The sequence below is a fragment of the Lepus europaeus genome, chromosome X (genome assembly GCF_033115175.1).
Source record: "Lepus europaeus isolate LE1 chromosome X, mLepTim1.pri, whole genome shotgun sequence".
Lineage (NCBI taxonomy): Eukaryota > Metazoa > Chordata > Mammalia > Lagomorpha > Leporidae > Lepus > Lepus europaeus.
The window spans coordinates 37363443-37370150 of record NC_084850.1 but is presented as its reverse complement, the minus strand read 5'-3'; the positions used below and the strand labels follow the sequence as shown (position 1 = coordinate 37370150).

General features: G+C 38.6%; 1 pseudogene; it reads right to left on the bottom strand.

Annotated features, from left to right (window-relative positions):
- Positions 1-3263: 3263 nt before the first annotated feature.
- On the bottom strand, positions 3264-4924 carry LOC133752472 (L-lactate dehydrogenase A chain-like; annotated as a pseudogene).
- Between the last annotated feature and the right edge of the window lie 1784 nt (positions 4925-6708).

Here is a 6708-nt window from a genome sequence, read left to right as displayed (position 1 = left end):
TTTTTCTGAAACCTTTAGGATTTTCTCTACTTAAGATCATGTTATCTGTGAACAGATGACAGAGATAATTCTACTTTTTGCTTTCCAATTTGTAGTGTTTAATTTCTTTTTAAAAATTGTTTTGGCTATGACTTCCAATACTATGTTGCATATATATCATGATAGTAGTCATCCTTGCCATGTTCATGATCTTAGAAGAAAAGCTTCCCAAAGACACTGTGGCAAAAAAAAAAAAAAAATGACCTAAATGAAAGATCTCTGTGAGTGAGATTCCAGCAGAAAGAATGGTCCATCAAAGGAGGTACCTTTCTCTGAAGGGAGGAGAGAACTTCCACTTTGACTATGGCCTTGTCTAAAAAAGATTGGAGTTGGTGAACTCAAGAGGCTTGCATAGCCTTGGCAGCTCATGACAAGAGCCTAGGGTGATTACTGACGTCATAAATAAGAGTGTCAATTGTTAATTCAACAACAGGAGTCACTGTGCACTTACTCCCCATGTAGGATCTCTGTCCTTAATGTGTTGTACTGTGCGAATTAACGGTAAAACTAGTACTCAAACAGTACTGTATACTTTGTGTGTCTGTGTTGGTGCAGTCTGTTGAACTCTTTACTTAGTATATATTAAGTTGATCTTCTGTATATAAAGATAATTAAAAATGAATCTTGATGTGAATGGGATGGGAGAGGGAGTGGGAGATGGGATGGTTGCGGGTGGGAGGGAGGTCATGGGGGGAAAAGCTGCTATAATCCAAAAGTTGTACTTTGGAAATTTATATTTATTAAATAAAAGTTGAAAAAAATATACAAATGATGCTCTGAATTTGCCATCTCTGGAATCTCAACAAATAGACTCTTGGGTATTGGCATGTTTAGACACAAGAGGCTAAACTGGATAATCTTTATAAAGTCTCCAAGATATGAAAGTCTTATTTTAGAAGAATTTCCTTTAAGAATAAAATTTAAAAGAACCTGTTTTGTTATACAGAATAAAAAGTAATTTCATTTAAAAAAAAAAAACAAAAAAACCAATAATGATACTTTGCACTAATTTGCTTTCTTTTTTATAAAATAACTCCATATTAAAAAAAAAAGGAGAAAAGCTTCCAATTTTCACCATTGAGTATGATTCAAAAAATTGAAAAGCTTTGTGTTTTCCAGAAATGGGTATGTTGAGGTATTTTTCCTTTGAATTTGTTAAATGTTTTTATCATGAAGGTGTCAAGTCATGTCAAATACTTTCTCTGCCTCAATTGAGATGATCATATGGTGATTTTTTTTGTCCTTCATTTTGTTAATATGCTGCATCACAAATTTATTATTTTTGCATGTTGAAGCACTCTTGTATTCCAGGAATAAATCTCGGTTTGTCACAGTGTGTAATGCTCTTAATGTACTGTTGCATTTGATTTCTTAGTATCTGGTAAAGGATTTTTACTTCAATATTCTCCAACCAGAGATACTTGCTTTCAGTTTTCTTCTCTTGCATTGTCTTTGGTTTTGGTGTCAGGGCAATGCTGGCCTTACAGAATGAGCTTGGAAATCTTCCCTCCTCTTCAAGGTTTTGGAGGTTTCAGGAGGATCAGTGTTAATTCATTAGACATTTGGCAGAATTATCCATTGAAACCATATGTTCCTCGGCTTTGCTGTGTTGGGAGGTGTGTGTTTGTGTGTGTGTGTAATGCACCCACATGTGTGCACTTGTGTACGTGTCTTTAAGGAGTAAAAACACTTAGCATGAAATCTACTCTCTGAACAAGATTGTAAGTGTACAATATAATGCTGCTAACTATAGGCACAACGTAGTACAGCAGATCTCTAGGACTTGCATGTTGTATAACCAAAACTTTATAGTCATTGAAGAATTCCCCATTTTCCCCTGTCACCAGCTGCTGTTAACAACTGTGCTATGCTCTGTTTCTGTTGACTTTTTTTTTGAGATTATTTATTTAAAAGGCAGAGTCAGAGAGAGAGAGGATCTTTCATCCTTTGGTTCAATCCTCAGGTGGCCCCAACAGGTGGCTGAGCTGAAGCCAGAAGCAAGAGTTCCATTCTGGTCTCCTCCGTGGATGGCAGGGGCCTGAGCACTTGGGCCATCTTCTGATGCCTCTGCAGCACATTTTCAGGGAGCTGGATCAGAGGTGGAATAGCCAGGACCCAAACCTGTGCTCATATGGGAGGCTGGCATTGCAGGTGGTGGCTTAACCTGCTGAGCCAGAACACTAACCACAAGATTAACTATTTGAGATACTTCATAGACATGGAATCATGCACTGTTAATCCTTCTGCGACTGGCTCATTTCACTTGGTATGGTATTCCCCAAATTCATTTGTGTTGTTGCAAATGATAGGATTTCCTTCTATTTGTCCATCGCCTTAACCACTCGGCCACCTTGTCCCCGAGGATTTCCTTCTATTTGTAAGGCTGAATAGTATTCCTTTGTGCATGTGTACCACTTTTTTTACTCATTCATCTTTTAATGAGATGTACATTTTATATAGACGTGTACATAAAAATGTTAAGTAGCACTTTGTGTTTTTGTCTTTTTCATAAAATACATGCACAAATGCCCTTCTGCAACTGGGGTTTTTAAACACCTTATGGTTTTTAGACTTATCCTTGTAACACATATAGTTCATTCATTTTTCTTATTTTATAATGTTCAATTAAATGACTATTCAGCTGCTTATTGAGCCATTATTGTATAGAGAGACATTCACATTTCTCTTCCAGTCTGCCATTGTTACGAAAAATGCTGCAATAAGACTATTTTACTGTGACTGTTGTATCTATGTTATACATCTAAAAGCAGATTTGCAGAATCAGAGACTATGCATGTCTTCAAAGATACTAGATATTTCTAAATTTCTCTCTCATAAGGTGTACCACTTTATACTCCTCGCAACAGGGAATGATAATTCCTTTTATTTCATGCCCTCATTAATATCTGGCATTATGCATTTAATTTTTACAAATGTGAGAGGTTCATTATGGGATCTTAGTTTGCATTCACCTCTTTTATGAGATTGAGCGTATGTTTTCAGGCGATTAGTGTTTTCTATTACATAAAATTCCTACTAACCAAATCTTTTTTTTCTTTTTAAAATTTTTATTTCTTTTTATTTTTTAAGGAGCTATTGAATGCATTTGATTCTCAGGGTCACAGCAAATCCATGATAACTAATACAAAAAAATTCTTATCAATTCTCATGTTACTGTGGTATTAATACAAAGAGAACAGATTGTATGTAGCTAATTGATACAATTCTTTTTTTTTTCACTGTTCAAGGTTTATTTGGTGATTTAGTTGGTATGACACATGGATAGCTGGTTGCATTGCTATATGTAGATCTTTCTTTTTACATTATGTGCAGTGTACACTACTCATACATACAATACACAAAATAAGATCTTTTAGAACAGTTATGCACAAGACATGCAATACTGAGTTTATACAATATTGGATCCCAGGTTGTGACTGACTGGGAAAAAAAGTTGGACTAAGCACGTTTGGTGAAGGGACCAGAAGTTACGTAGCACACAGTAAACGCACGTCTAGTCGGAAGGGCAACTGGAGCTCGTGCAACACAGGCAGTGGCACCTCAGAGGTGGCGAACTATATCTTGGGCTGACCAGCTCAGGATGACACAGTCAGTGTCACCCAGTACATGGATATAGCTGTCGGATTTTGTAAACCATTCTATTTCTAACTTTAGGAAACTGATGATTTTTTCCCTCCCTAAGCAATCATGATCTCACTGCTTTAATCATGGATCAGATTAAAAAGGACCACATGCACAACCTCCAACTAAAACCCTGTTGTAGCCTAGACAGTGAAGTGGTAGGACATTATCCAAAGACTTTAAAACTGCAGCTCATTTTGGATTCCCCAAAGCGTGTCTGCGCTCTTCTTCAAGTGGGCCACTTCTTCAGAGGTCAGGGTCACCTTCACAACGTCTGAGATCCCATTTTGTCCCAGGACACAAGGAACACTAAGGAAGACATCCTCCTTTATTCCATAGAGCCCCTTAATCATGGTGGAAATCGGGTGCACCGCCTGAGATTCTTCATTATGCTTTCTGCCAGATCTGCCACAGACAGTCCAGTGGCCAGGACGTGCAGCCCTTCAGCTCAATCACCTCGTAAGCACTGTCTACCACTTGTCTGTGAACCTGTTTCCACTGTTCCTTGTCTGCATCGGTGCCTAACTCTGGGTGCAGAGTCTTCAGGGAGACACCAGCAACGTTCATGCCGCTCCACACAGGCACACTTGAATCTCCATGCTCGCCAAGGATCCAGCTGTGACAGCTCAGCGGGTGAACTCCCAGCCTTTCCCTCATCAGGTAACGGAAGCAGGCTGAATCCAGATTGCAACCACTTCCAATCACACGGTTTTTGGGAAAGCCACTTATCTTCCAGGCCACATAGGTCAGGATATCCACTGGATTGGAAACAACAAGCAACTTGCAGTTGGGGCTGTACTTGACAACATTAGGAATGATGAATTTGAAGATGTTCACGTTACGCTGGACCAAGTTCAGACGGCTTTCTCCCTCTTGCTGCCGTGCCCCAGCTGTGATGATCACCAGCTTGGAGTTGGCCGTCACACTGTAGTCCTTGCCAGAGACAATTTTGGGGGTTCTAAGGAAAAGGCTGCCATGTTGGAGATCCATCATCTCTCCCTTCAGTTTATCTTCCATGACGTCAACAAGAGCAAGTTCATCCGCCAAGTCCTTCATTAAGATACTGATGGCACAGCCCATGCCCACAGCACCAACCCCCACAACCGTGATCTTATTTTGGGGGACATGTTCTTCTTTCAGAAGGTTGTGAATCAGCTGATCCTTGAGAGCTGCCATTTTTGGACCTGGAACCAAAAGGAATCGGGAGTGCAAGTCGGACAGGCGTGGGTGGCGCTCGGTAATGGGGCCCGGGCTCGGTGGCAGCGGCTCCAGCACTCAGATACAATTCTAAGAATATAATACTTCCCTTCTTCTTTCCCTCCCTCCCTCCCCTCTTTTTTCTTTTTAATTTTTGAGATAGCATATTTTTAATTTACATTATAGTCAAAGGCTTAATGCTCCACTGAATAAAGATTTCAAAATGTAAAATTTAAAAATACCATAGTTCGGTAGGAATATAGGAAAGGGCTATAAATAATAATCAAATGAAAATATGTCCATTTCACTCATGCAGTAAATTTTAAAACAATCACAGATCGTTAAAACTACAGTAATATACCATTCTTTTTGTTTTGTTCTTTCACTTTTAAAAAATTATTTTTTTTTAAGTTTTTTTTTTTTAATTTATTTGAAAGGCAGAGTTACAGAGAAGCAGAGGCAGAGACAGAGGCAGAAGGAGACAGAGAGAGAGATCTTCCATTTGCTGGTTCCTTCACAAATGGCTGCAATGACTAGAGCTGGGAACTGGAAGTGGAGCAGTTGGTACTCAAACCAGCGCCCATATGGGATGCCGGCGCCGCAGACTGGGGCTTTAACATGCTGTGCCACAGTGCCAGCCCCTAATTGGTTTTTAAAAGATTCAATGTAGTTTGTAGATACAATTCTAAGATCATAGTGCTATTCCCTTCTTCCTTCCTTGTATCCCTCCCCCTCCCTCCCTTCCACCCTTCTTCCTTCTCCCTCTTTTTTTTTTTTTTAGTTTTTGAGATAACATATTTTAAATTTATATTACAGTGAAAAAGGTTTAGCAAGTAAGAAGTTTAACAAGTAATTTTAACAAGTAAAAAAAAAAGTTTAATGGGAATATAGGAATGGCCATAAACAAAAATTGAATGGAAAAATGACAATTTCACCTATATACAGTAATTTTTTTTTTAAATTAAACTTTTATTTAATGAATATAAATTTCCAAAGTACAGCTTATGGGTTACAATGGCTTCCCCCTCCCAAAACTTTCCTCCCACCCACAACCCTCCCCCCTCCCGCTCCCTCTCCCCTTCCTATCATATCATGATTCATTTTCAATTCTCTTTATATACAAAAGATCAGTTTTGTATATATTAGGTAACGATTTCAACAGTTTTCCCCCATATAGCAACACAAAGTGAAAAAAAAAATACTGTTGGAATACTAGTTATAGCTTTAAATAAAAGTGTACAGCACATTAAAGACAGAGATCCTACATAATATTTTTTTTAAATTAATTAATTTTCTATGCCATTTCCAATTTAACACCAGGTTTTTTTTTTTTTCATTTCCAATTATCTTTATATACAGAAGATCGATTCAGTATGTAATTAGTAAAGATCTCATCAGTTTGTACCCACGCAGAACCACAAAGTGTAAAAATACTGTTTCAGTACTAGTTATAGCATCACTGCACATTAGACAACACATTAAGGACAGATCCCACATGGGATGTAAGTACACAGTGACTTCTGTTGCTGACTTAACAATTTGACACTCCTGTTCATGGCGTCAGTAATCTCCCTAGGCTCTAGTCATGAGTTGCCAGGGCTATGGAAGCCTTTAGAGTTCGCTGACTTTGATCTTGTTCCGGTAGGGTCATAGTCAAAGTGGAAGTTCTCTCCTCCCTTCAGAGAAAGGTACCTCCTTCTTTGATGGCCCCGTTCTTTCCACTGGGATCTCACTCACAGAGATCTTTCATTTAGGTCTTCTTCTTTTTTTCTTTTCCATGGTGTCTTGGCTTTCCATGCCTACAATACTCTCATGGGCTCTTCAGCCAGA